Source organism: Cannabis sativa, chromosome 7 (assembly GCF_029168945.1).
Source record: "Cannabis sativa cultivar Pink pepper isolate KNU-18-1 chromosome 7, ASM2916894v1, whole genome shotgun sequence".
Classification (NCBI taxonomy): Eukaryota; Viridiplantae; Streptophyta; class Magnoliopsida; order Rosales; family Cannabaceae; genus Cannabis; species Cannabis sativa.
This window is the reverse complement of record NC_083607.1, coordinates 44,991,569-45,004,216: the sequence shown is the minus strand read 5'-3', so window position 1 is coordinate 45,004,216 and position 12,648 is coordinate 44,991,569.

Sequence of the window (12,648 nt, the reverse complement as noted above, 5' to 3'; positions counted from 1 at the left end):
TCTGGATCTTGCATTTGTACTTCTTTGATTCGCTCTAAAAGAGTGGATTGCAGGGTAATATTAGCCAACTGCCCCACAACCAACTCAATCTTAGTTCGGGTCATCTCATTTGCTAGCTGCTGGGAGATTTGTTTCACAATGCTCAACTGACTTTGACCCTTCCTGCTCAAAGCATCAGCAACTACGTTGGCTTTACCAGGGTGATAAAGGATCTCACAGTCATAATCCTTCACCAACTCTAGCCAACGTCTCTGTCTCATATTCAAGTCCTTCTGGGTAAAGAAGTATTTCAGACTTTTGTGATCAGTGTATATCTCACATTTCTCGCCATATAGGTAATGCTGCCAAATCTTTAGCGCAAATACCACTGCTGCGAGTTCTAAATCATGACTAGGGTACCTCTGTTCGTACTCTTTTAACTGCCGAGAAGCATAGGCTATTACCTTTCCAGCTTGCATAAGCACACAGCTGAGACCCTGTCTCGAGGCATCACAATAAACCACAAACTTTTCCTTATCTGAAGGAATAGTTAGTACTGGAGCGGTAATCAAGCGCTGCTTTAATTCTAGAAAACTTTTCTCACACCCATTAGTCCAAACAAACTTCAGGTCCTTTCGAGTCAGCTCCGTTAAGGGTACATCAATCTTTGAAAAACCCTCAACGAACCGACGATAATACCCAGCTAAACCTAAAAAACTTCTAACTTCAGTAGCTGATTTTGGTGCTGGCCAATCCCCAACAGCTTCAATTTTGGCTTGATCCACCATATTCTCATCTTTATCTACTATGTGCCCTAGGAAGAAGACACGAGATAACCAGAATTCACACTTTTGAATTTAGCATACAACTTATGGTCCCGTAATCGTTGTAAAACTGATTTGAGATGCAACTCATGTTCTTTATCTAATTCAGATTACACCAAGATGTCATTGATAAACACGATCACACATCTATTCAGGTAATCCTGGAACGTCCGATTCATAAAATCCATATCAAATATACTGTGTATCCTTGGTCCATCATTCACCCTGATGGTGATTCTTGAACTTCGAACATTCAAGATATGACTTGAAAGAAAATCCGTGACCTTGACGACCACCTCAATTTCCCTGATGCTTTCTATTTATGACCCCTGATACTCCAAAAGCCTCAGCCTTCCATTTGTGATCAGGGTTGCCACTTTCGGTCCCCTTACTGACGTTACCACTAGCATGCGAATTCGATGTCGTGACGGCATCCTTTACGGTCTCCTCTTTTACTACATATTGCTCAGCCTCCTCAACACTCAAGGCTAGCTCTATCACTTTCTTGTACAAAGTGTCATGTGAAGTGGTAACCTTCAAGTCCCGACTGATTGTGGCATTCAGTCCTCTCTTCATCCATTGCTCGGCCTTTAATATATCAATACCTCCCTGAAAAGTCGAAGGTTGCAGCTCAAATACCGAGTCTCGATGCGACAAAACAAACCCCTGGTTACCCACCACTGGCACAGGTGCTGGTGGTAACACTTGATTAACAGGGGCAGTCGATTGCCTTAATCGTCGCAACTCTTCTTCTTCACGAAGTATGACACTTCGCATTTCTTGAAACATCTGCTGCTAATCAGCAGGAGGATTAGCATTACCAACCCTCGTATTATAACCTGGATTCTGCGAAGGTGGAGGCAGTGCCGGTGGATCGGTTTGGGCAGCCCCAGGCTCTACTAACTCGCCCTGTGGTCTGGATGATTAAAGAGGGTCCATTACTAGTACCCGTGTAATCAACAACCCCAATGAGTTAAGCACCAATACCACACTTATGCAATTATTTCTTTAAACCCTAACTCAACTATTTACCCCATACAAATATTTATTAATCAAATAACATTTAAAGCATGGCATCACATAACACATACATACTCTAGATGCTTACTTACTGCCTAAAATGAAAAGCGGTAAATAGATGATCCCACAAACAGTAAAGTATTTACTCTCAAGACTTACTGCACCATGAGTTGAGCTTGTCTCTGACGATGAATGTACATGTTCGGCCGGTCTACAGGAAGTTTAAAAACCTTGGCGCTCTAATACCAAATTATAACGCCCTAAATAATTAGGCACGCTACCCAAGTCACTTATTAAGTCCTAATCCCCTAAACAGAATTACTAATAAAAATGACGCGGAATTTAAACTTTAATTACAATAGGAATGAAAATAAACTTGTAATACTTTAAACTTTATAAACTAAAAGTTACACATGTTGGGATCCCAAAAACCTTTTAAAAAAAATATTATTACAAGTCATTTCCTTTCGGCCGGCCTAAGCGGCAAAACAGAGTTTCAAAAACACAACACTGGTAGACCCCAACCCGCTTGGTCTGATATGGCCCGTGCATGTACATTCTTCGTCCAGCTCCTACACTCATGGCTGATCAGCAACAGTCTTACCCTTTCCTGCACAATAGAGCACCCGTGAGCCAAGCCCAGCAAGACAGTATAAAACATATCAATAATATGCTCATCATATAATATATACAACAATGCCATTCAAATTTGTCTGTGTGACACAGACCTGCATGTTGCGCTCACATGCCTATTTATGTCTACGTGGTGTAGACCTACGTGTCGCGCTCACACGTCTAAATATAATAAGGCCTTAGAACAGTTCATCTCGGTTCTTGTTACTGAGTCCAGCTTGATTATGCCTTGAACGCATAACTCTTAATCTCAACATATATATTTTTCACATAATTAATGGTTCCACTGCACTATTTGTCTATTTGCTATAGACCTGCGTGTTACGCTCACACGCCTATATATGTCTATGTGGCATAGACCTACATGTTGCTCTCACACGTCTATATATGTCTATGTGGCATAGACCTACGTGTTACGCTCACACGTCTATTTACAGTAAGACCTTAGTAAGGTTTATCTCGGTTATAATTACCGAGTCTAACCTTGTTATGCCTTGCTCGCATAACCCTACTCATACATATCTACGTAATTCATACATTACGTTCTTTCAGTGGTTTATCCTGATAATATATACCAGGTCCAACCAAATTATGTCTTATACACATAACTCTTGATATATATACATACATTCCATATACACTATAACATATAAAATCCTAGGATAATAATCCTAACTCGCATACCAAATAGTCTCTCATATAACATATTATTCCATGCTCAAAATAACACTTATAGAGATTAATAACCCTAATTCATGCTTTCACTTGATTAGCAATATTATTGTACATCATTGCTTTCTCACCTTCACATAACTTCTAGGGTAATAACCCTAAAGCGCATTACTATCAAACTCAAGGTACTAATTTATCGAGTCTAACTTAATTCTGCCTTGTGTGCATAATTCTTTATTACAATATATTTAGCATGGCATAGCATTTACACATTAATAATTACTAGGGTAATAATCCTAGGCCATTAAACCGCTCACTTTAGGGTAATAACCCTAATCTCGGTTTCTAATTTATCACAAATATAATATTCAATATAAGCATCACCGTGCATATCTCTATGTGCAACTACTGTCTTATCTGTTGTCCAAAAAAGTAGAGATTCCAAATCCCCGGGTGCTCCTGACCAGGTGCCGGTAATCCTAGTCACAATACCGGGATTTACACAAATAGGGTTAATCCCTAAATCGATTTTACAAAATATAAAATTGGCATTCAAATCACAGATAATCACAGAGAGCTCGAAAAGAGCTTTCCAACGGTATAAAGAACGTCCCAAACGGAGTCCCGAGTCAAAAGTTATGGCAAAAAAAAAACCCAAAAAAAATAACAAACTGTCTTATCATGGTCGCGACCAGACCTATGATAGTCGCGACAACTGGGTTTAAAAACCAAGAAAACCCACTTTTCAGCCTCGAAAATTATGCTCAAACACACCCAAATTCAGTCAAAAGCATGCACAACCTCAAAATCACATTCCATAATTATAACTCAGCAAAACAGAGAGTTAAAATACCAATCTCATGCATTAAAACCTAGATTAACAACAAACAATTACAAACTTAATCATATCCAACCAAAGCTCCAAAGCTTGAGCATAAATCAACAAAATCTCAAGCCAAAACCTTGAACACAAAGTTCTAACTTTCAAGCCACCACTTTAGATTAGTAATCAGAAATCAAATACAATTTCAACACTTAAAAACCACCACTCCCATCATATAAACACCCAAATCAACAACACAAAACACATGTAATTTCCAAGTTTATACAATAAGGAAAATCACCTACAAATCATCATTTACTCAAACATGCAACCTATCAAATAACACAATTTCCACATAAAATCAGTAGTAAAACTCTAAATAAACAAGATAGAAAGCTACCTTGAACTTCTCTTAAACACAAGCTTCAAATTCACCACCACATAAGATTAAACCAAGGCTAATTTCAAGAATTTAGAATGGTTGAAGATTGAAATGAGAAGGAATGAGAGGTGGTCGGCTAGGGCTGAACAACATCAAAAATAAGCTTCTAATTTCAGTCAAGTTTCCCTTTTGTTGAAAATTAACTTAATCAAGCAAAATGACAATAATGCCCCTAGGGCCATAACTCCTCATAAGCACATATACAAGGGCAAATAGGTCAATATCACATAAAACACAATTTAATTAATTTTAAAATTAATCACACATCAATAAAATGCCAATAAATAATCCCAAATATAAATTTCGGCCCCGAACCCGGTTTGGCCCGAAATTCCCAATTGTGACTATACCGCGCTGACTTGTCAGAAAACACCTAAAAAAGGACACAACAAGTATACTATATAATAATATAGTCCATAAGCATGTAATTAAATTAATGTCACAGTTTTACCCTTCTCATGTCAAAATTACGAAAATGCCCCTGGTTCACCAACGGGGTCTTAACATGTCATATACCATATTAATTCGCATATAATAAATTATATAATAATATAATTCCATAATAATAAATATTTATCTAGTTAGGGTTTTACTAATCCATTCTCTTGATCCTAGGGTATTACATGCATTGACCACCTACCCAATGCAAGCATGCCCCCAAGGCACCTGGGGGCAACTAGGGTATGAACCAACAAGGTCATTTACAAAGCTTCTGACAATGAGGCTAAACATGAAGCTCCCAATGTTGGCCCCAGGCTAGCACACGAAGCGCGGGCTAACCACCTAGACATGTACCACGACTCTCAGCTAGTCTTAGGTTATAGGTTATGTCCTAAGTGAATATACAACTCAATACAAGAAGATGATGGCCTAGCGGAGCTGTTAGGACAACTTAAAGGCTATACTAGAAGGCAAGCCCCCAAAGACGGCACAATAGTCGACGCACTCGTTCAACTAGCCACCTGGGCCTTGACAACCAAGGAAAACTTGGTACTTGCTCAGTTCTTCAAAGAACTAAGTCATTTTATTTCAAAAGGAAGAGACATGCTAGACAACCAGTAATATACCTCCAAACAAAGACCTTGCCATAAAGCAGGGACTAGGAGGACGGCTACATGGTGTCCAATCGTGGCATCATAACACACAGAGGTGGTATCCTAACACCACCAAGGAGCATTTCTAAGAAAGAAGCTATATAGCTATTAACAAAAGTGCACAAACGCTCTATGGAAATTACACCGAGGTGCAAAGCCAGTCGAATGTAGACGGGATCAAACTACGGCATTGTACGGGCCTTTAGAAGGCTGGCCGACCATGTCCTTAGCAAGTTGGCCAGTCATAGAATCCACATTATGGCTAGCAACCACCTCCACAAGATGCCCAGCCATGGCCTCATCTAATCGACAAGGTAGTGCTACCTCAATATTGCTGGCCACCTGGTCTTGCCTATGCCAGCCCAATCCACTAGCACTTTGCTCTCATACTTCTGGTTTATAGTGACCAAGACGTACACAATATCTTGCTAGTAGGATCCCTTGACAAAAGGGAAAGAAGAAGAGATCAAGCCAACTCAAAGTAGTATGGCGGCGCACAAGGAGCTACCAGGCTCGTTAACAAACAGATCGAGGAAAGAAATTCTTTGCAAGAGAATTACTCCCTGATAAATATTCCTTGTCAACAAATCCCATGTAGCAAGCTTGTTCAGACAAAACTGAAAAGGTTCGCACCATTTTACAAGATAACAGTAAAGGTGGATACAAGTCTAGCGAGTACGAAGAGAACTTGAAGTCAGAATTTCTACCCAAACACTGAAATAGGGAACATAGGTAAGTACTCTCATTGGCCAATTTGTCAATTATGTTCCTCTAATGTTTCATCGTGCAGGAACCCCTAAAATCGCTAGTACTCACGGCCTTCTTGGAGTGGTCTTCCACCGTTCTTCAATTGTGGTCTCTGCTTTGCTAAGCTGCACAGGGGTAGCCACTACGTGATTTCAAAAGCGGATACCAAGATGTAAGCTTTTGTTACACATTAGACCGACTATGTCTAAACCACTTGCTCGCAAGATTAACTTCTTAAAGTTACTCATTTAGTTCCACATGCGTACTATGGTCTCCACCCTAAGGAAGAACCTAGGTAAAGCCTATGAAACTTGGTGAATAGCAAGTGACGAAGAGACTTGCCAGCTTGGTCGCTTGAGGGGCACCCATATTGTACAATACATCGAATTGGCACAATAAACATATGCAGAAAAATTTTAGGGCTTAAAATATGCTACTAAACCTACCTCTAAGTAGTGCATGCATACTTTGTCTTGACAAATTAAATCTGGACCCTTACCTATCAAGGCCATAAGAAGATAGCCAGGACAATCATATGTCCATCATAGATGGCTTCAAGGTTTAATAATAGTCGTGTTCAAAAATAGAGGGCCTATAGGCAAAAGCAAGAACATGAAAGCCTTGAGGCCGAATATGAGACTAGTTTGCATGCATGAGGCCAAGGCCCTGCTAGAACCGTATAATCAAAAAAGACCTAGACAGAGCTCCTCTTATAGGGGCCACGTACTGGGTTATGGCTAGGGCAGAGTTCCTTACAAGATCCAAGCCATGTTAAGTCTTAAGTTGAACATTCAACTATAATAGACTCACCATTAAGGTTTATACAGAGTTTCCAAGGAAACCATGCATGAAACTAAGGTTGTATATGCCTATAGAGCAAGATTCTTGCTAAAGTCAAGAGAGGACAGAAAACTAGCCACCTACTTGAAACCAAGCCCCATGACGACCAAGGTTCACAAGCCTTGCGGCCGGGGTCCCATGACTCAACCAATAACTGGCCAGGGTCACCGAACCCAGGCATGAACAGGCAAGCTTTACAGGGTAAAACTCTAAGGCTGGCCAACTCCCATGATCAAGCCTTAGGGCCGGCCATGCCTCAAGCAAGACCTCCTAGGCCAGCCAAGGTAAGTTTTGAATCCCAATTGTTTTTCTTTAAAACTCAAATATGTGCCTCGTATTCTTTATGACTCAAAGAGTCAAGAATCATACGAAGGCCAAAATCGAATATTATCTATCAAAAAGTCACACATTATACATTCCAAAACTATCATAAGGATCAAATACCAAAAAGATTACAAAATAACATGAATCAAAAAAGTTTTTCGAAGCTTAAAAAGCTTAAAACTTGTTAATGGCAGGTACAAAAAAGAGATACCCAAGAAAAGAAGATGAGATGTATAAAAGAGTGAAGATCAAAGATCCAAAAGCATGCTAGGAAAAAAATGAACACTTTTCTAGATAAGGTTGTAAAATAGAGACTACTACAAACAAGATGAGAGCTAGAAAGTCCCTATCTGACCTGATGTCTGCACAGGGACTTGTGGGGCAAATGTTATCCTAATTTTAGTCCTCATGACATGGCATTCTTAAGTGGATAGAACCAGAACCATGTGGCAGTACAACTCACTAAAAGGCAGGTGAAGTCAACACCTGAGCAAATGAAGACCCCGACACTCAAACGGGGATCAAGCGACAAAGGGGTGGTCGACCAGCCTTGGGATAGCACCCTGACCGACCACCCTGGCCATCACCCTGACTGGCCCCCCTGGCCATCCTCCTTGCCAGCCACCCTGGCCATCATAGGGGCCTGGCCAACCAAGGAGTGCACTGGAGGCTTTGCTAGACAGCCCTGCACGTGGACAACAGATATGAGCTGGGAATTGGGCCCTAAAAGTCCAACAGAATGGCTGAATAATATCTAGATTCAAGGGCACTTTAGTCTTTTGTAATTATCTAACAAACTATGTAAATATCAAGGATTTAAACTTGTAATCAGGGGTTTAGGCCCCCTATATAATGGCCTTAATCCTAGCCTAGAAACCTAAGTTTCCTTTAAGTCATTAAGCCACCACATCACTCTAAGGCTGAAACCTTACTCTCTCTCTCTCTCTCTCTCTCTCTCTCTCTCTCTCTCTCTCTCTCTCTCTCTCTCTCTCTCTCTCTCTCTCTCTCTCTCTCTCTCTCTCTCTCTCTCTCTCTCTCTCTCTCTCTCTCTCTCTCTCTCTCTCTCTCTCTCTCTCTCTCTCTCTCTCTCTCTCTCTCTCTCTCTCTCTCTCTCTCTCTCTCTCTCTCTCTCTCTCTCTCTCTCTCTCTCTCTCTCTCTCTCTCTGTGTACACGCCCAATAGGGCTTTTCCTTCTCTCTTCTCACTTCATCTCTCACACGCCTACCTAATAGGGCTCTCCTTCTCTCTTCTCACTTCATCTCTCTCTCTCTCTCTCTCTCTCTCTCTCTCTCTCTCTCTCTCTCTCTCTCTCTCTCTCTCTCTCTCTCTCTCTCTCTCTCTCTCTCTCTCTCTCTCTCTCTCTCTCTCTGTACACGCCCAATAGGGCTCTCCTTCTCTCTTCTCACTTCATCTCTCACACGCCTACCTAAGGTTGTCCAACACCCTAGGCTGTCCAACACCTTAGGTTGTATAACACTTGAGATTTGCCTACTGATTCATACTTTGTAATCCTTAGGGTGCTATAGCAAATCCCACCTATAGTGATATGGATAGTATTTCCCTCGATATAAATACAATCAAAAGGGGAGTAGGTCATTACCCGCTATCACAAGGGAGCCAAACCTCTATAAAAAAATGTCGATGTTTATTGTTTTTCATTCTTTGTTTGTGTAACACATCGCAAGCATCAGATACATACGACCCTGCTGTCAATTGATTACTTTTTAAGGTCAACACTATTCAATATCTGATAGACAATCATCCCTATCATACTTTAATAACTGTTCATTATATGAAAACGTAATCAAAGGCAGATACTTGTTTCGTGAATTCTTGAGATTCATTACATGAGTTTGCTACATATCTTTCAAGGTCATAATCATCCCTTTGGACTAGCCATCTTCCTAAGGGTAGAAAACTGTACTACCATACAAGACACCCACATCATACAGGGCATCAAACTAGCATAGAGAACTTATGTAGAAAAATTTAAAGCTTAGTATAAGCGAAAATCTACCGCTAAGTCAATGCACACATTCTTTGCTTGGCACAAAAAAAGTAAATTCAGATACTTACATGTCAAAGCATAAGAAGACAGCCAGGATTAAAGACTGTCTGCTCAGTCACATATCAATAATAAAAGGCTTTAAGGCTAAACAAAAGTAGTGTTCAAAAATACAGTGCCTATAGGCCAAAAGTAAGAACACGAAAACCCTAAGGCTGAAAATAGGTAATGTTCAAAAGTAAAAGGCCAACATTCCATACACGAACATGAAACTGAATATGTCTACTAATATGAATTAAAATCATAAATTTAAGATACTAATAAAATGTGTCTTCTCATGTGCAGGTGTATGGGGAGTCGAGCCGTGAGTTGGATCATCTGGATCACTAAGGAGTTGGCCATGTTGGGTTTTATGCCCTAAATAAAACTCATTTCAATATAATCAGATTTACTTATTAATATAGATCAGAAATAACATTTAATGTTGCATGGTTCACATGATTTATTTCATGATTATATGTACATAATGTATAAATTCATCTGAAACCCTTTTCACATACTTGATCCTGTTTATTGTGTCGTCAACACATTGGAAAGTAAACATGACTATGTGAATAAAGTTTCCTAGATTTATCAGACATAGGGTTTTACTGATATGATAATCTACAACAAGAGTTTACTTGTATTTGGAGAAATACTATGTTCTTTCCAGAGCATTGGTTAAAGTAAAGCTCAGGTTGGATGCATGGAGTATGCATCGGAAGGGACCGATATTGAACTTTGACTTAGATTTATTAAACTTACCGTAATATCTATTCAAGTCAATATCGCCTAAGTTGATCCTAGATCAAATGATCTTAATCCTGATATGATTAGGCTCAATCTTGAAAGGCTATTCGTGTTCTTTGATTTGTTAGTTAAGCCTACTTTTAGGTCAGGGTGATACGTACATTTTGGGAACACGGTAGTGCAATTGAGTGGGAGCGCTATCATAAACATGGAATCTATAGCTTCTATCTGGCGAATAGTAAGCAAAGGATGATCTCCTTCGAGCTTGACCAAACGAACATAAATGGTGGAGTACTCATTTCACATTAGCTGAAATATCATTTATACGGGGTCAAGTGTTTTAAGGAATAAATACATTGTAGGGTGTAACGGTAATTTAATCCCTTTACAGTGTAGATCATTCATATAGAGGATCATTGATCAAATTAGGATTATAACAATGGATAACTAATGATGTGTCTATATGGTGGAACATATAGAGCATTCTATATACTGAGAGTGCAATTCTAAGTTCTATGCGTGGATTCAACGAAGAATTAATAAGTTAGTGAATTTTAGTGCTAAATTCTTGATCTACTTATTGGAAGCTCGGTTATATAGACCCATGGTCCCCCCACTAGTTGAGATAATATTGCTTGTAAGACTCATGTAATTGGTTTTGATTAATCAATTATAATTCACGATTTAGACTATGTCTATTTGTGAAATTTTCACTAAGTAAGGGCGAAATTGTAAAGAAAGAGTTTATAGGGGCATATTTGTTAATTATGATACTTTGTATGGTTCAATTAATAAATATGATAAATGACAATATTATTTAATAATTATTTATAGTTATTAAATAGTTAGAATTGGCATTTAAATGATTGAATTAGGAAATTGGCATTTTTGAGAAAATCAGATACAAAAGTGGTAAAATTGCAAAATTGCAAAAATAAGGCCCAGTCCACCTAGCCTAGGGCCGGCCACTTATGTCATCTTTTTTAAATGATTTTTTTTATTATTTTAATGCCATATAATTCAAATCAAGCCCTAGAGGAATGCTATAAATAGATAGTGAAGGCTTCAGGAAAATTACACTTTTCTGAATCAGAAAAACCTGAGCCTCCACTCTCTTCTCTAGCCGCCACTCTCTCTCTCTTTTCTTCCTCAATATTTCGAACCTCTCTTAGTGATTAGAGTAGTGCCCACACACATCAAGTGATACCTCAATCATAGTGAGGAAGATCGTGAAGAAAGATCATCAGCAAAGGAAATTCGGCATCAAAGATTCAGAGAAAGAGATCCAGGTTCAGATATTGATAATGCTCTGCTACAGAAAGGAATCAAGGGCTAGATATCTGAACGGAAGGAGTCATATTATTCCGCTGCACCCAATGTAAGGTCTCTTAAACTTTATATGTGTTTATTTTATCGTTTTAGAAAGTTCATATTTAGGATGTTAATAAACATACTTGTGAGTAGATCTAAGATCCTGGTAAAATAATTTCCAACAACTGGCCTCAGAGCCATGGTAATTGATTTACTTGCAAGAAATTTGGACTTTAAAACGATTGTTTGTATGTTCTTTGGATGGTATCATGTTGTATTGAGTGTTATTTGATGATTGATTGATGTTTGTGAAATTTTCGTGAAAAATAATTGTGATTTCGTTTCTGGAATTATTTTTATTGGATAGTATGGAAAAAATTAAGCAAGTTAGCCTTTTACAGAACTCAATTTGGATTTTATTTGAATTAGTTATGATTTTTGAAGATTTGACAAAATCGGAAATTTGTCTTGATAGTTTCGCGATCATGCAGAACTGTCCGTACAGTTTCGGATTTTTTCCTTTTTCTTCAATTTTTCATACTTTTTCATGGAATTAACTTCCAATTTTTTGTATGGTTTTGTATATATACTATTACTATTCCTAATTCAATTCTAATTATCATTTTGAATTAATTTAATTTTTTTTAAATTAATTCAAGATATTAGTGTAATTTGAATTCGAATAGAATTAGTATTTATCTTTTTGCTTAAAAATCTATCTTATTTTAAAATTTGATTATATCTTATCTTATTTTAAATTTAAAAATAAGATATTTATAATTATGTAATTTTTAAATGATATAAGATATTTTGCTAATTTTTTTAAATTTTGTTATTTTATTTATTTAAATTAAATTTAAAATTTGAAAAAGATATTTATTTATCTTTTCTAATTTTTTATTTAATTTTTATTTATAAAATAACATTTAAAATTTAAAAGTAGTTAGCAAATTTTTTTTGAAATGATATTTAGGTTGGTTGAAACCTAATTTTTCAAAAATTGTAGGTTTAATTTTAAATTTTAATTTTTTAAAAAAAAAAAAAAAATTTCGAATTTTTCAAATTTTTTTTAAATTTTTCGAAAAATTATTTTTTTTATTTAATTAATTATTTTCGAAATTAAATATTTAATTTAAAATTAAATA